The following is a 24454-nucleotide window of genomic DNA, read 5'->3' as shown; positions in this document are numbered from 1 at the left end:
TACACAGGTCCTCATTAATTAGTTAATAAGAGAGCACAACTGAATATTTTGCTGAGAAAAATATCAATATTAGCTTTATGTAATATACAAAACTATTGCACATTGGAGAGAAAGCAAAAGCTATTGATGTTAAAAAAAAAAAAAAGACCTAGTTTTAAAATTGGCTTTTCAAAAAAATGAGAGAATGTACAATTTAAAAGCAAATGTTTGATTAAAATTCATGATTTTTGTGACAGTGCAAAACCAAAAGTAAAGTACTATTTAAGTGTATTCAATATAAAATAATAGTACACGCGACTGATAAGGTTGTGATGGAGGTGGAATACCAGTATGTTGCTGATGGCGTTGTAAACCAGAAAACTAATGTCAATTTATTTAAAAACTATTAAACATTGACATTCATTGACTCAGTGTTTCCATTCTAAGAGTGTATCCTAAGGATGTAGTCTAAAAACATGGAAGCAGCTATTTGCACAAATATGCAACCCAGATGTTGTTTATAAGTGGAAAAATCAGAAAACACGCAGTCTCCTACTGAAAATTTAAGTTAAGTAAATTATAGTACATTAACAAGATGGATGATTACATGATCATTAACATAATAATTACGATGATTATGTAGTAACATGGTGAACAGTTACGATATACTACAATATAAAACTTACACATATCTATAGAAAAGAAATGTAAAGGAAGTGATGAAGGGTTTTTACTAATTTTGTTATAGTATTTTACATGAGAACAACAAAAATTAGGTTCACGAGGGTGCAGATTTGACCCAGGAGCACTGATTAACTAAAGCATCCACAGTTATTTTCATTCACTAATACTACTCAGAAAATAAATATTTACAATTTTCTTAAGGGAGAACACTCCAATATTATTGAAAGGGTTAAAAACTGACAAGAGTAGCAATCCTTTGTCCAAGCCAAGGGAGCAGTACAGCTGGAATAACAGATTTCTAGGAATCGGACACTGTACACCATCGCTGAAATGTTTGCTCAAATCAGCTCTGGAAAATGTGTGACCTTGGTAAAGAATGATTAAGAATAACCTAAATTTAAAAAGAAACATTAAAAAGTGAATAAAGATAATAAGGAGGAAACTCCAATTAGTCTACTTTGGATCCTGAGTCAGGAGTTGATAACTAGGTTTAGCACAGTTGCTACTTCTGCAAATAACCGTGTTTTCCACGTGCGCCTCTAATAGCTGGTGCAAAGCAGATGTGTCTGATTTTAGCCTATGATAACACTTACAACCATGGACATTTAAAGGTCTTTCACCTGTGGTTCCCCAATATGGTTCTTAGGATAGACAGAATTATCCCCATTTTATGGATGAAGAAATTGAGGCCCAGGGCTATTATTTGCCCAAGGTCACACTGCTACTGAAGGTCAAATCTGTACTCAGACTTGGGTGTGTCCAATTCTAGTGACATGTAGGAATGACAGGGACAAATATATCAGGTGTAGGTATTCAGAGTCTTTCCATCTTCTAAGTAGGATTCTGTGGTCATCCATAAGCCCAGTCAGCACAACGAGGGACCCAAGTGGGCACAGAAGAATACTGGTGGCTGAATTAATTTATTTTAGAAAGATGGAGATATTAGAAAGAACAGAGAGATACTCTTATAAGACATGAATACACACAGAAGTAGAGGCCACAGAGAGACCAACTGGGGGTTTGGGGAGTGGCATAGGAGATGTGGGGTGGTGGCTTCCATATGAGTGGGTCCTCTGGAAGAAGGATGGCCAAAGAGAAGAGTGCGTATGGTAAAACGCCACCTTGACCATCTTTCATTGGAATCAGTCTTCATTGCTCTTTGATGCTTTTGCAGTTAGTTGTGTTTCCTTTGAAGGTGTCAGCATGCTGAGCTGGGCTTCATATGGGAGCCCATGTTTCTTCAGGTTGTATGTGCAAGGGATGTGCCTAGTGCAAGGCCTGAACCATTGTCTTCCTATCACAGAGGTACGGTGATGGGCTCTTTGCTAGAAACTTCTGTCATCTGCAATAGGAATCATGCCTTCAGGTATGTAAAAGCTACATGAGGTCAGAATGCAAAGGTATGTAAAAGCTACATGAGGTCAGAATGCAAAGGTATGTAAAAGGTACATGAGGTCAGAATGGCACTCTGTATTAAGTGAATGGCCCTGGCTCTTTATATTTTTGTTTTTCTGTGTTTATTTATTTATTTATAATATATTTTTATTAAAGTATAGTCAGTTGACAATGTGTCAATTTCTGGTGTACAGTACAATATTTCAGTCATATAGGAACATACATATATTCATTTTCATATTCTTTTTAACCATAAGTTACCGTAAGATATTAAACATAGTTGCCTGTGCTATACAGTATTAACTTGCTATTTATCTATTTTACATATAGTAGTTAGTATCTGCAAATCTCGAACTCCTAATTTATCCCTTCCCACACACTTCCCCCGCTGGTAACCATAAGTTTGTTTTCTATGTCTGTGAGTCTGTTTCTGTTTTGTAAATAAATTCATCTATTTTTTTAGATTCCACATATAAGTGATATCATATGGTATTTTTCTTTCTCTTTCTGGCTTACTTCACTTAGAATGACATTTTTCTGTTTTTTAACTGAAGTACAGTTGATGTATAATATTGTGTTAGTTTCAGGTATATAGCATAGTGATTTGTTTTTGCAGATTATATTCCATTATAGGTTATTACAAGATATTGGGTAGAGTTCTCTGTGCTATATAGTAAATCCTTGTTGCTTATCTATTTTATGTATAGTAGTTTGTATTTATTAATCTCATATTCCTAATTTGTCCCTCCTCTGCCCTTTGGTTACCATAAGTTTGTTTTGTATGTCTGTGAATCTGCTTCTGTTTTGTTTATACATTCATTTGTATTATTTTTTAGATTCCACACATAAGTAATATCATATAATATTTGTCTTTTTCTGTCTGACCTATTTCACTAAGCATTAGATTCTCTAGGTCCACCCATGTTGCTGCAAATGGCAATATTTCATTCTTTTTTACAGCTAAGTAATATTCCACTGTATATATATATAGACCACATCTTCTTAAGCCAATCATCAGTTGATAGGCACTAGGGTTGCTTCCAAGTCTTCACTATTGCAAACAGTGCTGCTATGAACATGTATCTTTTCAAATTAGAATTTTTGTATTTTTTTCCAGATATATACTGGATCATATAGTAGTTCTATTTTTAGTTTTTTGAGGAAATTCCATACTAATTTCCATAGTAGCTGCACCAATTTACATTCTTACCAACATTGTACAAGTGTTCCCTTTTCTCCAAGTCTTTGTTATTTGTGGTCTTTTTGATAACAGCCTTTCTGACCAGTGTAAGGTGAAATCTCATTGTGGTTTTGACTTGTATTTCTCTGATGATTAGGAATACTGAACATCTTTTCCTGTGCCTGTTGGCCACCTGTATGTCCTCTTTGGAAAAATGTCTATTCAGATCTTCCACCCATTTAAAACATCAAGTTGGTTGTTTTCTTGATATGGAATGGTATGAGCTGTTTATACACTTTGGATATTAACCCCTTATCGGTAATATCATTTGCAAATATTTTCTCCCATTCAGTAGGTTGTCTTTTCATTTTGTAGATGGTTTCCTTTGCTGTCCAAAAGCTTTAAGTTTGATTAGGTCCCATTTGTTTATTTTTGCTTTTATTTCTTTTGCCTGGGCAGGTTGATCTAAGAAAATATTGTTCTGATTTACGTCAAAGAATATTTTGCGTATGTTCTCATCTAGGAGTTTCATGGTATCATGTCTTACATTTAAGTCTTTAACTCATTTTGAGTTTGCTTTTGTATATGCTGTGAGGGAAGGTTCCAATTTCACTGTTTCACATGCCACCGTCCAGTTTTCCCATCATCACTTGTTGAAGTGACTGTCTTTCCTCCAGTGTATATTCTTGCCTTCTTTAATTGACCATAGGTGATGGGTATATCTCTGGGCTGTCTTTTCTATTCCATTGATTTATGTCTGTTTTTGTGCCAAATACTATAGCTTTCTAGTACAGTCTGAAGTCTGGAAGGGTTACACCTCCAGCTTTGTTCTTTTTTAATCAGGATTGCTTTGGCAATTCTGAGTCTTCTGTGGTTCTATATAAAGTTTAGGATTATTTGTTCTAGTTCTGTGAAGTCATGGGTATTTTGATAGGGATTGCATTCAATCTGTAGATTGCTTGGGGTAGTATGACCATTTAACAATATTAATTATTCTAATCCAAAAGCATGAGATGTCTTTCCATTTCTTTGTATCATCTTCAGTTTCCTTCATCAATATTCTATAGTTTTCAATGTATAGGCCTTCACTTCCTTGGTTAAGCTTATACCTAGCTATTTTATTCTTTTTGATGTGATTTTAAATGGGATTTTTTTAAACTTTCTCTTTCTGGTATTTCATTATTAGTGTATAGAAATGCCACAGATTTCTGTGTATTCATCTTGTATCCTGCTACCTGGCGGAAATAATTTATTGGTCCAATTTTCATGCGGAGGCTTTAGGGTTCTCTTCAGAGTATCATGTCATCTGTTCATAGGGATAGTTTTACATCTTCCCTTCCAAGTTGGATGCATTTTCTTTCTTTTTCTTATCTTACTGCTCTGCCTAGGACTTCCAATACTATGTTAAATAGAAGTGGCAAGAGTGGGCATTTTTGTCTTGTCCCTGAGTTTAGTGGGAAGGATTTCAACTTTTCACCATTGAGTACTATGTTGGCTGTGGCTCTGTTGTAAATGGTAGGTGGTTCTGGCTCTTTAAAGGGGGAGAAGTGTGATATTCGAGATGGTACAATTTTGGGCTGCATCCTCTGGGCTTTGCCATCCCGGACTCCCTCCAGCTCCTCACATGTACTAGGTTATTTACAGCCTTTGCTAAACCTTTCCTCCTGCCTAGGATGCTTTCTTGTACACCCTCAAACAGTAGTAAACACCTACTTCTCTATTTTTCAAGAGCACTTCAAGTGTCACATTCCTTATGAAGCCTTCCTTCCCACTAGAAACAGCTGACAACATCCCCCTGGATGCCAGCATGGCATCTTAAATGTTTACCACCCAACCCACCATGAACACTTTATTTTAATGTATCCATCTCTCCTCCTAAATTTTTTGAGGGTGGTACCATGTCTTACTGTTGTGTATCTTTCTAACTGTATAATACGGGTGCAGAGCCAGGTATACAGAAAATGCTTAATAAATAGTCTTGAAATTAATGGAGAAAGGAATGAGGTTGGAGAAGAGGAGTTTTTTCTTTTTCAGGGCTTGATTCAGTACCTAATTTTACTTGAGATTTAATCCTGTAGCTTGGGTCGGCATACAGAGAGGGGGTTGCTCCTGTTTCTTCCTCTGTATCTAAGGACTACTCCAGGGACATGTGCATCGGAGCCGGCCAGGTACGGATTGGCAGCTAACCAACAGTAAAGGGCTTCTTCTCAAATCTTTTATCAGTGGGACAGCATTCCTAGTTTAGGCATTCTGGGAACCAATCATCTCTTTACTCCAATAGCTTCAGAGTCCAGGGTGAGTAGGGAGATATTAGAGCCCAATGTTTAAAGAGCATGAGTTCTGGAATCAGGCAGATCTGGTTGATATCCCAGGCTCACCTCTTACCAGCTATATGATGTTGAAAACATGAATTTCTCCAGACCTCAATGTCTTCACCTTTAAAATGGTCATGATAATCCCCACCTCACTGGGTTGCTGTAATGATGAAATGGGCTCATAGAAAAAGTACTTTGCATGGTGTTTGGCAAATAGTTGATATCTGCGAAATGATGACTACTAATTATTATTATTATTACTGCCGAAACTTCCCAAAATTCCCTAGAGAAACTTTAGATACAAATAGGTCAATGTATGCCACAATGCCACAGCTAGGGGCCAGGAAACAAACAACATGGACTGGAGGTCAAGCCTTCGCTCCCTCCAGCAACAGATAACCCTCTTCTTGCCTGCCAAGGCCACAGTCAACACATCCTGGCTTCCACTCTCGCCCAGATTAGCACAGTCCCCGTCAGACAATCTCATGATAAGGAGAGTTCACAGCAGACACTTCAAAGGCAGGAAGAAGCTGGCCCAGGAGGCCAAGGCCAGCTTGGCAGAGGATCCAAGAACAGATCTGGGAATGAGAGTGCACAGGGCCACCTCTCCTCACTCCAGCAGCCAGGGTGTGTTGGGGAAAGAGGAAAAAACACTGTGTGCAGGCAGCCCCATCTCTCATGGGCTGAAGAAATAGGACCCCATCTCCTAGAAGGGTTGTTTAATGTCTTCCATTCTAAAAGAAGTGCCCCTAGCTCCCGCCTGAAAGCATCTTTCCCGTGCCTCAAGCCTGAACCATCCTTTGACGTGGAACAATTTATAGCCAGTGTGAGATGCACATTCCAAAGGAGTGAGCTCCACTGTCTTCCTCCACAAAATAGTCAATAATAAGCAGAACTAACATTTACGGAGCAGCTACAATGGCCAACTGACGTTTTAGAGGAAGTCTCCTCATTGACTCCTCACCACCATCTTTGAGGCCTGAATTGCATTATCCTCATAACCCACCTGGGAAAAATGAGGCCAAGTTCATGAACTTGTCACAACCACCCTGCTGGAACATCTACAGCTGAGACTGGAACACAGATCTGTTCTCACCATGATGCTTTCCTGACTCAGTACAAAATGAGGTAGGAAAGCAAGTTCCTAAACTCCAATAGGAGACCAGGAGACAAAGCCAGTAATGTGTTTGTATAAAGGAAAGCTCATCAAAGGTCAACCCAGTGCAATAAAGTGCCCGAAATAAGAGGTGTGACCTACAGAAATGTAGGTGGACCTACACTCCCATCTAACAGTCTGAAAACTGTGCTAAGTTTAGAGTCGTGGTTCTCAACTGGGTGCAGTTTTGCCCCATCTGGCAATGCTAGGAGATATTTTTGAAAGTCACAGCTTGGGGGCAGGGGGTGGTTACCCCTGTTATCTAATGGGTAGAGGCCAGGGACTCTGGTAAACATCCTGGAATGCATAGGACAGACCCGCACTTCAAAGAATTATCCAGCTCAGAATGTCAATAATGCTGAGGTTGGTTTAGAGGATACAGGTCCTTGTTTATCTTCTATTCCTGGTTGTGAGCCAAATATATCTCTCCCAAAATAGGCCACGATAAAAACCGACATAAATGTGCCTCTTGTGTGTACAGGAAATAAGGCTAATTTCAAACCTCACTCCCCTCTTCTCTTCATCACTTGCTTGTGTTACTTGATTTTTACATTCAATGCAGTCAAAACCTCTAGTACTAAATCATTTCTAACTTTTAGAACCCTCACAGGCATGCCATTGTAAGAATCAAGGTGGGATGATTTAAACAGGTGTGCTCAATTAATTAATTAGTATGTATGGAAGACGTTAGGAGATAAAAGGACAATGGAAGATTTATGTGGCAATAAAACTCAACTCCGCTAACCAGCTCTCTGGTGGGGGAAGTCACATGCATACTCAGCTGCACTGGTGTCAACTCTGCCACTACCTGCCCCGCTAAGAGTTTGGGGGTGGTCATTTGCCCCCTGAGAATGTGATTGAGAAGTCAATGCTACCCTGACAGCACGAAGATGGGGGACAGAATTCCTGGGAGGATGGTCTTCAGGACGGTAGAGGACTCCGGTTGAGGGCAGTAAAGCCGATGATGGACACAAACTAGTCTGTGACTTCTCATAGCCCCTAGTAAACTGGGAACTGCAGTGACTCTGTCTGTGATGGTTAAATTATGTGTCCACGTGACTGGGCCATGAGGGGGCCAGATACATGATTAAACATTATTCTGGGTGTGTCTGGGAGGATGTTTCTGAATGAGATGAACATTTGAATCAGTAGCCTGAGTAAAGCAAACTGCTTTCCGTAATGTGAGTGGTCCCCATCCCGTCAACTGAAGGCCTGAGTAGAAACAAAAGGCTGAGTAAGGGAGAGTTCACTCTCTCTGCCTGTCTTTGAGTTGGGACATCAGTCTTCTCCTGCATTTGGACTCAGATTTGTACTGGAACTAAGACCATCAGCTCTCCTGGGGCTCCAGACAGCAGATCTTGGACCTTCTCGGCCTCCTAATTGTGTGAGTCTTGCCTTAAAATTTTCTTTTTTCTTTTCTTTTCTATCTTTTCTTTTCTTTTCTTTTCTTTTCTTTTCCTTCCTTTTCTTCCTTTTCCTTCCCTTCCCTACCCTTCCTTCCTTTCTTTTCTTTCTTTCTTTCTCTTTTTCTTCTTTCTTTCTCTTTTTCTTCCTTTCCTTCTCCTTTCTTTCTTTCTTTCTTTCTTTCTTTCTTTCTTTCTTTCTTTCTTTCTTTCTTTCTTTCTTTCTTTCTTTCTTTCTTTCTTTCTTTCTTTCTTTCTTTTCTCTTTCTTTCCCTTTCTTTCTCTCTCGCCCCCCTCTCCCCTCCCCCCATTATCTCTCTCTAGATAGATAGGGCTCTATTGGAGACCAGTGGTTCCTATTGGCTCTGTTCCTTTGGGTAACACTAACACAGAGTCTACAGATCACGATGACCATAACAGTAAGTACCATCATTAACCGAGTACTTACTATGCACTAAGCATCACGCTAAGAACCTGCATCCGTTTTGCAGCAACTGAAGGAGGTAGATATCATGACCTGACTCCACAGATGAAGAAAGTCAGGCTCGGGGAGATAAGTGACATAAGACCTTCAGGCCAGGCTGTGACCCTTGATCTGATTATGACATGTCAGGGGCCTGTTGATGCCACAAGTACTAAGGAGACATGGGAGGTCTCAAGGCCCCACAGGAATATTTTCAGGCAGTCGTTTATACCCATGTGGGGTAGGCAGGCTTGGCTTCCATCTCCCACCCTCTCAGCCCCTGATTTTATTCTTTCAATTAGAGAGGGATTGGTTCCTGATATGAAGAGGAGTCTTTCTCCTGCTAGCTTTACTCTCCTCCTTGGCTTGCCGCCCCTCTGCAGGGAGTCTGAGGGTTTGTAGGATGAGTGAAACTGGACCAACACACACACGTGTGTGCACACGCGCGCACACATACACACACAGAGAAAGAGAGACAGAGAAGAGTGCACTTGTGCGCCAGCTGCCTCTCTCCTTTTCCTCAGCCCTAGAGGGGAAAGAAAAAACCCAGCTCACGCTGTATTTGTTCCTCATGGTTCTACTACAAATAAACTGCTAGTCTACGCTAGGAGGCTAAGAAACCTCAGAAATGGACTCTGGTTACAGTGGGTGAGTTTGAATCTCTAGATTCCAGGGTTTTTAGAACTCTGTCCTTTTGGCCTGAGGTTCTGAAACTTGACTGCATCAGACTCACCTCAAGGAGCTTCTTAAAATTTGTACTGTGTCCAGCCTCCCTCTGTCGCCGCCGATTCAGAGTACAGGGGGAGGTCTAGAAATCTGTGTGTTTACCCAGTGGCTCAGTGATTCTCCTGAAGCCAGCTTGGCACTCACCCGCTGGCGGCCTGTGTCTTTTCCCCAGTACTTAAGTAGTAGCTATTTGTCCTTCAGACAGAGAACAGTGTGCAGACCGTGGGGGAAATTTGGTTTATAGTCTGGTTCACTTCATATAATAAAACATGAAGAATCCTGGATATGACAGAATGCGATGATCCAAATACTGGGTTTTAGAGTGAGGCAAGCAGGAGTGGCAAGACTCAAGCAAGCCATCCAACCCATTCATAGCCCCAGGGAATCAGGTGGTCCCACTATTGTTCAGATTCTACAGGCTGATTCATGGATCAATCAACCAAGCCAGCAAACAACATTTATTCCATTGAGTATTTCCTAAGATGCCCCGCATTGCCCTGGGGGCTGCAGGGCTTGGAGAGCTTCTTATCTGACTCGCCGTACTTATCATACTGTGTTAGCATCACCTGATGATGCCTGTCTCGTGACTAATGCTCCTCCAACTTTACTGTGCCTGGAAATCCCCTGGAAAGGCTGGTAAAACCCAGATTTTGGGGCCCCAAATGGAAAGAATCTGAGGTCTGGAGTGGGTCTGTGACTCTGCATTTCTAACAAGCTTGCTGCAAGTCTGAGGACCACTCTAAGCACCACTGCTCCTAACCACAAGCTTCTTCAGTCCATGAGTATGTCTTATTCTTCTCTTTATGCAGTTTGTGGTAGGATACCTATATTAGCAAAGGGGTTCTCAAAATGTTTGTTTCATGGATGGATGGGTGAATGGATGGTGAAGTACATGTATGAGATTAGCAGTTTCTTAAAGTAAGATTAGAATTTCTTGGGGTTCATAGTATTTTTCTTGAATGAGAATGGATTCACGAATTTTCAGTGTATGCAAGCATATGAGCTCTATATATTCTCTGTGAAAATTCAGGAGGCTTATCACCTTCAGTCTCCGGGCATGATTTCCCCAGGAAAATGGCAAAACCTCACCCAGCTTTAGGGCCATCTTGAGCTAGAAGCCTGCTGACAACAGTGGTTACCATCTTGCACCGCATGAATATGAGATGATGCATTTCTGGGAGGCAGTATCATCAGGCCAGATGCTCTCAGCAGGGACGGGTTCCTACCGCCAATTAGTCAGAGGTAACCCCAATGATTCCATTCTCTGCACTAGACAGAGGCAAGATTCTCAAGTCATTAAATTCCAATAGCCACTCTAAAAGCTCTTAGGACCTTCCAGCAGAAAACTCTGTCCACTGGCACAGACAACAATGAATCTCACGAGGGAACATGGAAACCCTGAAGTTTAATTCAAGTTGCCAGTGAAAGACCCCTCCACCTGCACACTGTCAGACCGGCTGGCAGATTACATTCTGAGGGATGCTTTCCTAATTTCTCTCATGGCTTCTGGACCCCACTTCATTCGGTCACAGAGCCTGGCGCCTTTCATGTTTGTCAACTGAATGAATAAATCAAGTCCTTTTTCATTTTTATCCCCCCTTTAAGTTCATCTATACCCCTCTTTGTCTTTCTCTCTACTTAATCTTATTTTAATCTCAAGAGCCTCTCTGTTGACCAATCCAATAGCTTCTTCATTGGAAAAATGTTCTCTAAGATTCACCTTTTCAGAAAAAGTATGTTCTAAGAAAATTCTCCAGATCCTGCAGCTTTGCCAAGAGAAAAGCACACTTTTTAAGGAGTACACAGGGTATACTCAGTGCTTCTCCTTTTGTGAGCCAAGTCTCAAGGGGCTACAGTGCCTCTTTTTGAAATAATGCTACAAAGCTACATAAATACAAGCAAATAACACTGCGAGCCATGATAGATTTCACCAGCCAGAACCTTAGAGTATAAGGTATTTTAGAATAAGCCTTCCCAAATTTTAACGTGCCTATGGGCCACATACCGTAGGCATGTAGGCAAAGGTATCTTCTTAAAATGCGGGTTTTGAAGGTCTGACAAGCTCTCAGGCACTACCAGTGCTGCTGGTGTGCGGACCACACTTTGAAAAGCAAGGCTGTAGATTTCCCAGAGCGGCGCCGTCCAATGGAGCCTTCCGCAGGGATGGAAATGTTCTATATCTGCTGTCTAATATGGCAGCGGGGAGCCCCTGTGGCGGGGCACTTGACATGTGGCTAGTGTCCTGAAGAAATCAATGTTACATTTTGTTCAGTTTTGAAGCGTTTAAATTTAAATGGTCACATGTACCTAGTGGCTGCCATACTAGACAGCTGCTTTAGAGTGCTGCAGACAGAGCAAGGAGAAGCCACAAATCCTTTCAACCATATTGTCAATTTATTCTGATTCCCACCCTCCTCCTTTTCTTCTTTCTGCAGGGAGAGCTCAAGGCTTCCCCTCTGGTCTCCATCATGTTCCCAGAATTACTCTCTAAACAAAACAGTAATTAGGAAAGACTTTATAAACGTTCTAAAGTGCAGAAGATTATCTCGTTTACAGAAACCCTTTTAAGCTGGGAAAACCAAGCAAGAAGCCTTATGAGAAACAGTTCTTTTGTTATGGGCCCCTTCACCCTGGGGTATGTCTAGCAGGATTTTGAAGACAGGCTCCAGGGTTATTTCTTTGCTGCAGGTTTTGGCCCTTTGGCCTGGAACCAGGAGTGAATGCAGACAGTCCAGGCATCCTAGAATACGTAAGTTCAGAAAAGAAACAGAGCTCAGTTCAAGCTGAGTTCTCCCAAATGAGAAAATGCTGAAGGTGGGGAAAGGGGAGGGTTTAGTTTCATCAAAACGGGACTCAGCTCTCAGCATGTTACAGTCTACATCACAGTTAATGAGGTTTGGGGGTCTTCCCTGGGCTGGTGAGTATTAATTTCCATTGAGGAAAAAGTTATGAGGCTTGGATGTCTTAACGATAACAGATAATTTCTCAGTGTTGGCGGAGCTACAAAGCACGTTGCTATGAAACTGTGTGGATTGGGCTATTTCTTTTGTGTACAGCGTTCCCCCTTAAAGAATCCACTTGGCCTGAGTTGCAAACCTACTTGGGGACCCTTGTGATTAATTGCTTGAACTGGCTGGTGGCCATCAGCAGGGTCCTGCAGTTCACCAAGTGCTACACAGAATTATGAAGCTGAAGATTTAATGGGATTTCAGGTAATAGAGCCCAGATGTCCAAGACTATGATGTTTGAAATTGCGCTGCTCGCAAGGCTGCAGAGCTTAAACCTTATTTATTTCTTGCTTAGTAAATTTCCCTGTTTCCATCTTGATGTCATCTTGGACCAGTCAAATGCTCAGGCCCTCACCTTGACATACGGCATCGAGAGGAGCCATTCACGTACATGCACCTGAAGCCAACAGCCTGGAGATACGTGGGCGCCCTACCTTCCTGCCCAGGCTCTTGGGATTACCTTTCAGCCAAGGACAGGGTAATTAACAGCCCTACCTCCACCTTGCCGCTATGCAGTGCTTAAATTCCAAATTGCTTTCACGTGTTTAATTGCATTTTATTCCATCAGGGTCCAGGAGAAGTGGGCTGGGACAGGTATTATCATTTTCATTTGGATGAAGAAACCAAGGTACAAGGGATAATAATAGTTAACATTTGTGGAACCCTTATGTGCCAAGAAGCACTGTTCCTGTGGGGTTTCTGTGCATTGTTTCCTTTAAGCCGCATAACAGCCTTGAGGTTGATATGATTATTGGCTCCACTTTGAAACCCAGAAAACTAAGGCACAGAGAGGCTGGGTCACATTGCTAATAACCGATGGAGCCGGGATGGAAGCTGGTACTCTGGCTCTTAGTTGCGATGCACTGCCACCTCCCTAAGGAAGTACCATCAGCATCCCAGACAAGATGTGGAGTCTGTTGGTGCTAACGTAGCATTCATTTCACATCCTTTGCAAGATGGAAGACAGTTCCCAGCCACGCTTTCCTAACAAGAAGCCCCCTAGACCCCTATCCCCTATTCTTAGAGCAATGCCACCCCTTGAATGCCCTAAGGAGAGGAGAGGGATTCTGTTTAATGGTACCCTGTTTGAGAAGAACACTTGGCCGAATATTCCAGGCCTTTTTATGATCACATTTCAGCCTCTCCTTCCAGACTTATCCACCCTGTGTTTCAGTCACAGTAACTGATGGAATTTGTCCCCTCCTGCCCTTCCTTGGTTTACACGGTCCCTACTTCCGGCCTCATCCTCCTGCCCCAGCTCTCCCCTTCCTACCTGGCCAGCTCCCCCACCCGCCTCAAGGAGGCTTCACACGTTCCCTTTAAGCATCCCTCTCCCTGTTCAGCACTTCCGCATGGCTTAGTTGAATGAATGACCCAGTGGAATAAACATCACTTTCTGATCGCTCTACCAGGCACTATGCGAGTCCACGGGGACATAAAGATGAACAACAAACAGCCCTTGTCACTGCCCTCAGGAATCTTCTGGTCTACTGAGAGATCCACCCACGAGAAAACCACCATCACATAGTGTCCCGCACGTCACTGCAGAAGGAAGGCTGCTTGCCACTGTTTACAGATATGGCTGGGAACTGTGCCTAAGTCCCAGGCCTCCCCCTGGTGAGGGAGACTTTACGGGCGGAGGGCTTGTATTTTATGTGTCTTTGTTCGGCAGTCTCTAAGCTGCGCAACCATATGCTAACTAATGAAGGGCTGTCTTCCACGTGATGGGGTCTCTCACTCTGGTAGGAGCAGTCTAGAACCTCCCCCTCCTCTCCTGTCTTTTCAGTGGAAATGGTGCGGCCCAGCCAGGGACGGGGAGAGGAAGCTCTGGGGGTTTCCTTGGGTTCAGTGAGCAGCAATGGCCCAAACCATAGCTCTCTGTTCTGTAAGGGGCCAGAGAATGTTTAACGTACTGTCTTAAAATTAAGAGTTTGGGTGAGTCTTCCTAAAACTTACATCTGTCTTCAAGGGTTGGGAAACTGTTTTTTAAAATCACTCTGATTTGAGAGCAGTTACTCTGATTACTTGGGATTAGGTGACCCCTTATAAACCTCTCTGCACAAATACACTTTTTCATTAGTTACTCTTCTCAACAGGATTGGGGAGGAATCCTGGGCAGTGGCCCAGCCCCATGAAAAGCTCTCTCTCTGGAGAGTCTGGGTTTGGTTCGGGGGGCCCGCACCGCAGCACTCCATTCATATTTGGGGAAGTTTGCTGGAGATGGGAGGTGGAACGGCTGTCACCGATCTTCCCAGAGCCACCAACCCGTGTTGCCCTGCAAGTTTAAGGCATCAGCATGGGACAAGGAAAACGCGATTCTTCCGCTTGCTAGTTCTCAGACTGGTCAAGTTATTTAACCTCTCTGAGCCACAGCCTCCTCATCTGTGAGAGGATCCATGTGTGGCTTGCAGATGTTTTTGTGAGAACTACTACATTGAACCCAAGATGTAATTTTTAAAATGTGCTACTGAGAAAGGAAAAAAAAAAAAAAACAAAACCCACTGCTAATGGAACTATGACGCAATGCTTTTTTGGACCATTCTGCACCAGGCATGATGTTAACCTTTTGTTTCTTTGAGATTCCTTTCATTTGCTCTGAAGAATCTGGTGATTTCTATGCCTTCAGGTACAAGCTTCACATATAATTTAGGCAACTTATTTGCATGCATCCTGGTAATAAAATCAACATATCTTCATCTCCTTATGATATCTTCCTATAGGTAATATAAACATCATGACTGCTGCTTGGCAAAAATATATGAAATTGAGGTCAATCCTCCAATGCCCAACATTTGCCTCGCTAATGGCGCTCTTTCTGTGACTTTTAGCATTCAGAATAAATTTTTGCTTCAATGCCAAATTATAGTGTAATATTTCTGAAGACATTTTGAAACAGCAATTAAACTCTACAGGTGAAGTCCTAATAGTATACATAGCTTGAGTGAAGTGATGAAAATATGAACAGTCACGGCCAAAGTCATGCACCCAAGACTGCCACATGACCTACAGTGGGTATAAGACTGCCTCAATCATAAAATGTATAATTCAGAAATGTTAAAATATGAAAAAAGTACATCTCAGAAGCAATGAAATGCAGTAAACAAAAGAGCAGATATTATGGGTCTTATCCCTAATGCTCAACAAACCTCAAATCCTTCTCCATTTAATAAAGGAGAATGGTAAAACTCAAAAGAGTGCAGGGAGGCTGGATATCATACTGTTGCAAAGAGATAAAATACTGGATTTAAATCTGACTCTTTTTGTATAAAACTTACATTTCAGAAACTACAAAACCATGAACGATCTCCATAGAAATCAAAGTATTTTCCCACGCAGTATTTGAAAGATGGCTGCAAATTTTTGTCACAGCCCCTCTTCCTACCTCCTATAGGGGCCTTTTTTCCTTCTTTCTTGAGTCTAGGCCAAGTGTATGACTGCTTTGTCTAACAGAATATGGCAGAAATGGCACTGGACCAGTTCTGGTCTTAATCTTGAGGAGGACTGAGAACTTCTGCTTCCTTCTCCTTAGAACCCAGTCACCATGCTATGAGTAAGCCCAGCAACTACATGGAGAGACCCACATAGTGGAGAATTGAGGCTCCCAGCTGACACCCCAGCTGAGGAACCAGCCAGCCGCCTCCACTAACTTGCTAGCCATTTGAGTGCGCCATCTTGGATGTGGATCTCCGAGCCTCAGCTGACAACATGTGGGGGAGAAAAGAAGAGGTCCTTGCTGAGCCTTGCCCATATTGCAAAATCACAGTCAAATAATAACTAGTGTTGTTTTGATTCTCTAAAATATGGGGCAGTTTTTTATGCAGCAATAGATAATCGAAACTCAGTACCTTGTTAATTTTCACAGATGCTCTGAGCAACATCTATTCAAGAACCTTGAAGAAGCAGGACCTGGAAGATCTTCTGACTCCAGGACTGAGGCCCTTGCACAATTATTCCACACACTGGAGTTACTGGGGCTAAGCAGGGCTGGCAGGGCTCCTACTGTCTTACTCCTTAGTTCTCACCTGACTCTATGATGAGAGGGGTTTAGAGCTTAAAACTCACTTCAATGTCTTTATTCTTGAAATCTGTAGATCATAAATAAAATTGTTAAGAAAGTCCTTTCTCCACCTCTCAAGGAGTGTTTCTTGCATCACTGGAAATCTTTAAAAGAGTTGAGTTCCAGGGGGTTCAGGAAAGAAATAGTGAAGAATTAAAAAACACTCGAGAGGGGGAAAGTTTCAGTATCTCTCTCACACACACAATCTTAAACCTTACTTGGAATTTGAGAGTGGAGTTCATGAATTAGATGCAAATGTGCCTGTGATACTCCCAAGCTTTTTTAGGTATCTGGGGGTGGCCTCAAGGAATAATATCCTAGTGGAAACAAGCAGGAGTCGCTGGGGACTCATTTATCTCGGTCATGGATTATTCAGAATGGAATCCCAAGAAGATTACTTTGTTGACAGACTGAAACACGCATGAAGTGGAGTCAGTCACGTCCTTGTGACAGAAAGGCTCCACATAGAGACAGAAGCCTGGATGACCACAATGTCACTTTAGACAGCAACCAAGTAAGTTTCACACGGTTGCTCACTTTCCATGCCAGGATGTCAAAATCTTTTGTTTCAACATCTAGCAGCCTGTACGCCGTGGCGACGGTTTCCGTAACATGTTAGAACTGACGGTAGGCGTGTGTGCCCTTGGTGGAGACATTCACATCTCAAGAGGCAACACAGTCAAGCATGTCACCTTGCAGTGCAATGTGCAGCTAAAGAGGCTTAAGGAGGCAGCTCTTCTTTGTCTCAGGGAAATGCCAAATATCACTGAAGCAGGAAGCCTTTTAATAGCTGTCTATGCAGGATGCTGTCTGTGTTGGGTATGGATGTTAGAAACTTGGTATTTATTTTGGAAACCAAGAAGGGGAGGTAAAATAAACTTAGCATTTAATTCAATACAAATAGCTGGTGTTTATCTTTGCTTTAAAGCTATAGCGCTCATGAAATTGTAACGCTTTCCCGTGACTTGCTAGCTGATGACAAAGCCACCATTTCTTAATGAAATCGGTTGTGTGGGAGACAGTGCCTTACAGCATATGGACAGAATAAATCAGAGAGGAGGCGACAGTGCAAGAGGTAAGAGGTGGAGGCGGAGGTTGGGTAGGACCACGACTCAGCTCAGATGAGAGCTCAAACAAGAGGTCAGGCTGTTACTGCAGTTGTTAGATGTAAGGAGAATTTATTTGAAACACTACAAAAAAATCTGACTAAGAATATCCAGCTAGTGAAATATAACTTCTCTACAAGTGAAAAAATCTATTTCTGCTATTTTTTTATATAAACCAAGTTATAGTCAAATTCCTCTATTTCAAAAGTTAGACTCTGGCAATTTCAATAATCTAGAACAGGCGTTGGAAAACTGTAGCACCTCTAAGTCCAGTCCAGCCCACCACCTGTTTTTACAAATCAAGTTTCATTGGAACACAGCCACACCCCTTCATTTATGTGTTGCCCATGTCTGCTTTCAGATTACAATGGAAGAGTGACTTGTTGCTACAGGGATCATGTAGCTCACAAAGCCTAAAACATTTATGATAGGTCTTCACACACACAAGTCTGCTGACTCCTGACGTAGAATACCAAACTAAATTTCGTGTTCGTGAAAAGGCTTTATGAAGACTATACATTGCAAGGAAAATAGCTGTTACCAAGCTCTCTCTGCTCCGTGGATGTAAATGAAGCATCCTTTCATCCTCACTCAGAACAAGTTCCATGAAGCGAGATAGCAGGATAGAAGGCAACAAGGACCCTCAGATGGTACCATTTAGTAATAGTTGGCAGGGGATTGAGGAAACAGAAAAAGTACTGAATTGCAGCAGCCTGGGGCCATTTAGCATCGGGCATATGTACCGTAGTGTAATAAACTTACGTGCAAAACGAGACATTAAAAAAAATCTATAAAGTGCTTCAAAGAGTAAGTTTCAATGATCCCCCAAACTTTTAAGTACTGGAGCTTATTCTGAATGTTCCTTGATAAATAAAATATCAGCCAAGCATGAAGGTGGTGCGAGACTTCAGGAAAGCAGTGATATGACTTTATGTGCGTAACATGTAGTATATATTAATATTCCTTCACTGTACACATCTCCTACACTAGTTTCTCCTTTCCAGTCCCAATCTCAGCATTCATCTCTTAGGTCCTTGCAATAGTTTTATTCTTCTGCTCTACCCTATTCCACATGCTCTTATCACATGAGATCCCTCCCACTCTGCAAAATTCCCTGTCTTGTTCATCAGCACACACTGAATGAGTATCCACTTTGGGAGAGGCATTGTGCTAGGTTCTGAAGGAGACTCAGAGATGAATAGGGGAATTTTTACCCACGAAGTGCTTAAAATATTAGGGAGGAAAGACGATACACTTATACAGTTGACCCTTGAACAACATGGGTTTGAACTTCGTGCATCCACTTATATGTGGCTTTTTTCCAATCAATAACATAGTTGGACCTTCATATCCACGGGTTCTGCATCTGAGAATATGCAGGACCAACTATGGAACTTGAGCATCTGAGGATTTTGGTATCCATGGCAGGTCCTGGAACCAATCCTCTACAGATACCGAGGAATGGCTATGGAAAAATAATTAACAGTAGTATAAGGTATTAGTTGATGCAAAAAAAAAAAAAGTGATCACTGTTGCATAGATTGGTCCTGAGAGAGTAGAATTTGAACCAGGCCTTGAAGGAAAAGAGAGAAGAGTTTTGGAAACGGGCATTCTAGAAAGTTAGTGATGGCCAACTGCATTCAAAGGCAGCCTAGGGCTCCAAATTCCACACAAGAAAAATTCCAGGGTACGAAGCTGTATCCGGGGCTTTCTAGAATCACTACATCCTGTCTGTACCTTTTACAACATTTCTCATAAATACATTCTCCTCTGATTGCTCTCAGTGTTCTCCTGGCTCTGATTTTCGGGCACGCTATTCCTAGCGCCTACAGAAGCTTTCTTTCCGCTCATGCTTATCTCAACTCTATTTATAATTTGAGGTCCAGATTCTCCATGGGGCCTCACCATGGGGCTCTATTCCCGGGGACCTGGTTACATGTGGTCCTACTGTGCAAGACTAGCATGCAGCTCAGACCAAAGACAGCTCACAGCCCAAGTTCTGCAACATCAAAGTTGGTCTGTAGTCAACAGGACAAGTGCACCAACTACCGGCTTGGAGGTTAAAGTGCTATGAGAGCCTCAATGCTTATTCTCAAGTTATTTACTGATTCCATCCTGGATCAGTAATAAACAGCTCACAGTCTGGCACTGGTCTGCCGTCCACACTTCAAATAGCTCTGCTCTGGTCTAACTTCATCTCTTCTCATGAATCTTTAAAAGCACTTATTGTCCATTTCAGGGGCTGAAAACTGGTGGTATGTAGAACAAATTTTAATTAATTGCCAACATGTAAAAAAATGGGGAGATTTGTATTTCTCTGAAAAATTGGTAGTCGTGGCATCACTGTCCCATAGTCTCAAATGACAATAAGTGGCTGGAGCTGAGCCGAGCTGCCTCTTTAGATTCGGCAGGAACTCCCCAGTTCTCCACAGTCCCCACCATGCTTCCTGCCATCCTCAGGACAGCACAGCTCTCTCTTCTTTGTGCTTGCCTGAGCTCCTTGGGCATCTGTGTTGGCCACGCTGGTCCATGATGTGCATTTTGCCACTTGAATTACAGTATTTCATGCTCTAACCACTTGTTGCGTGTTTGTCTTGTGTTCATATCTAGATGCAAAATCCTGGAAGGAAGAGACTGTGCCCTGTGTTTCTTCTCAGTCTCTCTCTGTAGACAGTGCAGTGCCATGGACACAACAAGCATGAGCTTAATAGTTGTAAAATAACGGAATGAACACACCATCTATTCTGTCTGGGTTATAAATCTAAAGTACAAATCTTAAGTCAAATACACAAGGTCATTTTGTTGACACTCTCTGATGGATGAAAGGCAGCTACATATTCTTTGACACCTCCTTCCAGTAAGAGATGGGCACCTATTTCTCCTTCCCTTGAATCCAGCTTGGCCTCTGACTGCTTTGACCAGTGGAGAATGGGGCAATGATGCTAGGCTAGTTCTAGGACTGGCCCATACAAGACGGGCAGCTTCCACTTGGTCTGTTGGATGTCTGACTACCACGCAGAAGAGATCAGGTGGAAAAGCCTTGAGAGCAGAGGGCTCAGCTGAACCAAGTTTTCCAGCTCTCCCTGCCAAAGTGCCAGGAATGCAAGTAAAGCTATCCTGGACCAGCCCTGCCACCGGCTGAACATCCTGTATGAACCACACTCAATGCCACGTGAAGCTGAAGGGTTTCCTGAGCCCTGTCCCAATTCCCAACCCTCAAAATTGTGAGGTATAACGAAGTGGTTGTTTAAGCCACTAAGTTTTGCGGGTAGCTGGTTACACAGCAAGAGAGAAGTACAACAGAATTATCCGTGTTTCTATGGTTTACCCAAATGGCATCCTTATAATCAGAATTCAAGTCCTTATATTTTTATAGTTACGGCATACATGAAAAGTGCTAATGCTGCCTAGCGTTCTGGGTAAATGGTTGAGGCTACTCAGGGCTGGAGGGGCGGATATGGGAGTCCTGCCTCTGAATCAGTGTCTCTTGGCGCACACACTCCTTTGAGTGAGCACTTGGTTATGCGTAATTCCGCTGCCACACCCTTCAATAATGGACATGGTGAATAATATTTTCTCTACAGCAATTCTGCTGGCCTATTAATTTTTTATTTGATTTTTTAGAAACATATCTATTATTTTGATTTATATAAATAATCTGGCTATGATTCTCTACTTTATGACTTTGTCTAATAGTCTAAACAGCCTGTGACTCTCTGGTTGTGAAATATGAAATTTGATAGTCCCTAAGAAATGTTTCCTTTCAGTTGCCAAATCCTAGAAATCTTTTAAGTCCTTAAGAAGTGTACATTTTAAATAAAATCTTACGTTCTTCTCAAGAGTCTGTTTTTAGTTAATCACTACATTTTTCTTCTACTATTCTTATCATGTTGTAAAATCAGTTTCTCAAAGAACTGTTCTCAATATTCTCATGTGTTTCTCAATTTCCTGTTGCAAACCCTGGGAACCAATTGGCAATCATGATTCAAGCACAGAGAGAGACAAGATCTAGGCTTGGCCGAGGTTGGAAAGGTAATGGAAACAGAATTGACAGTTACTTCATCCGTTCCTGGTAACTTACCCCATTAAACAAACAGATAAACAGATCAAAGCCTTCCCAAAGAACACCTTTACCCTGTTTTGCTATGGTCACTTTGTCATCATTTAACCAGCGATTATGCAAATATGCAAAACCTGTTCTTGTACCAGAGGTTTAAAAAGCAGGAGGGGAGGGGACATACTGCACACAAGAGATGACAGGCGGTAGAATATGATGATACGAAGATCTTTAGAATTATTTGCACACAATTTCTTTAAAGAAAAAACCCCAAACCAAGAGGGAAAACCTCCTGAGGTTAAATTAAGAAGTGCTCATGAGAAATTAGAGACTCATGGGGAAAAGAAAGAAATGAACAAAATATTTTTGTCTCCCTTAGAATGTGTTTATGGTCTGGCTTATGCAATAACAGAAACATACATTCAAACCTATATTAACTAAAACAATCTCTGCCCGCAAGTGGTTCACAGTCTAGTGGGGAGGGAAGTAGAAAGAGAAAGCAACGAACTATATTCCAGTGAGAGAAGCGCCACACGAGCGGCGTGGAAAACAGGTTAGAAAACATACAGGCTAATGAATTACAGCCAGGGAGAGGAAGGGGCATTTAGGCTGAGTCCGAAGAGTGAGGAGGACATCTCCTTATATAGCTGGAGGAATAGCACTGCTGGAGTTTTGCTCAAGCCAAGACACGGAAGAATGAAGGAACAGAGTTGTTTCTAGAATGGCAAGATGTGAAAGGGTATCAGATGTGGCTTAGTCACAGGATGAGTTAATTGAGTGAGGGGTGGGGTGAAGTGAGGTTGCAGTGACTTGCAGCCTAATCTAATGTTTGGAGGCGGATCACGAAGAGACATGCGTACCAGGCTAATGTGTTTGGATTTTATCACATAGGCAATGTGTAGTTAGGAACTTTTCTAAAGCAGAGGGTGTGCCATGATCATATTTATGGCTTAGAGATAGCACCTTGTACCGGCACTGCCTGTAGGGTGATCCCGTTTTTGCCTTTGTAGCAATTGTCATAGGCGCCCTTTTACATTTGTTGGAGTGATTATTTGCTTCCTACTAATTAGAGAACAAGAGCGCCACGCAAACAAGGTCCATGTTGGCTTTTGCTCAGAACAGTCTCCCAAGCACCAAGCATTGCTCCTGGCACACGGCAGAGGTTCAATGGTGATTCGTTGAATGAATCCAACTCCTGACTGTTAGTGCAGGCCCAGCAAGAGATGCTGAAGGCCTGACTCAGGGCAGTGCTGGTGGCAACAGGGAAGAGAGAAGAGCTTTGATAGACATTCAAAAAACAAAAGTCCCGCGTTAACTCTAAGAAATTGGGCAGGAGAAAAGAAGTGAGATTCCGAAGTATCTAGGATGGGTGACTGAGGTAGAGCAGTTGCTCAGGTTTCTAACTGATAAAGTGGAGGTGATGAGAATCTCTGCCATAACTAACTCAGGGTGATCTTATAATCATCTAAGATTTAAAAATATATGAGAAAGTGAATTTTAAAAATATATTTGTAGAGTATAGAGAGCTTTATGAGAACTCATAATTATTATCATCATCTCCCCAAAAGACTGTAGTGCTCCCCTTAACAGAGCCTGGTACTAGTCAATCCAAGGTTATAGCTGTACTGTCCACGGGCCACGTGACTTGTTAAAACTACAGATAATCCCCTTTTCCTGCCAACCTCGTGAATGGGTGTGCCAGCAGAGCAGTCCAGGCCCATTGTCAGAAGTGGAAAAGTACCCCTCCCTGTGTCTTCCACTGACAGTGACATATTCCACTCGAAACAGAACGAAGAATGTTACTGTGAAGACTAGGAGGTGTCCTCTGTTGCTGGCGATGAGAAAACAGCTCATGCTCAAATAAATGGATTCTTCTGACAGGCTCCAGAGTCCTTCCTCTTTTTCAGAAAGGCAAACACACATCTCTTATTTTAACACATTCTTACTTCTAAAGTTGCCATCATCGAGAACCTCACCCCTGCATATCAGATCCATGGATTCAATGCCTGATTCAGGTAGGCGTGACCCCTCCCATGCTACTTCCTGGGGCTATTGGATATCCCCTAGAAGAGAAACACCTGCTGAGTATCTGAGAGCTGAAAACATCTCAGCATCCTGACTTTACGTCACCTAAGGTTCTGTAAAGACCTGGTGGAGAGGAACAGAAAAGGGTCTTCAGTTCAGATGATTCCTAAAACCAGACACTCTTGCAACCCTGCCCTGGCATGGAGGCAGATTTGTTGGCAACCGTCTTCTATCAGAGACTGGCTTCTGTCTCCGAAATGAACCTTAAGCGTGGATACCTTGCGGGATGGAAAAGTTGAGTTTCTGAGAAAAATCAATAGGGCTATATCTTTGGCCTGTCTCAAGTTCTTTGATGTGATATAAAAACAATAATGTGCCTGGGAATGAACTCATAAACAGTTCCTCATTTTATAGCATAATAAAAGTACGGTAAGATTGAGTTAGGATTTAAGCGAAGAATTGGGCTGGCAGTCAGGACATCTGGCTTTTCTTGCCCACTTGCTCACTGTGTCATCTTTAGTAAATCACAGGTGGCTCCTGACCTCAGTTTCTCCACCAGTGAAGCCTGACCAGCATTGGCATAGCACAGTAGGTAAACAGGTAGCAATAACAATTGCAGTATATAGTGAAAGATGACTGCGCGCTAGGCTCTCTTCTTGACCTTGGGCTACATCAATGAGCAGAACAGAAAAAAAAAAAAGAATTTTTGCATTCATGGAACTCATATTGTCATGAGGTAGAAGATAATAAACAATACACAAAATAGGGAAATTATTTTGTACGTCAGAAATTGAGAGGTGCTACATTAATTGGAAAACACAGAGCAGTTAAGGTGGATTTGGAGCAAGAGAATGGGTAGGAGCAGGTACAAGCTCTGGGGAGGTCTGGATTCCAGCTTTG

At 42.2% G+C, this 24454-nt stretch overlaps 1 protein-coding gene across 2 annotated transcripts in view; it reads right to left on the bottom strand.

Moving 5' to 3' along the window:
* SAMD12 (sterile alpha motif domain containing 12) overlaps positions 1 to 24454 on the bottom strand; it is a 375925-nt gene that overhangs the window by 33418 nt on the left and 318053 nt on the right. The gene's annotated exons all lie outside the window — the stretch shown is intronic.

This window comes from Camelus ferus, chromosome 25, assembly GCF_009834535.1.
Source record: "Camelus ferus isolate YT-003-E chromosome 25, BCGSAC_Cfer_1.0, whole genome shotgun sequence".
NCBI lineage: Eukaryota > Metazoa > Chordata > Mammalia > Artiodactyla > Camelidae > Camelus > Camelus ferus.
This window is presented reverse-complemented; position numbering and strand designations above follow the sequence as displayed.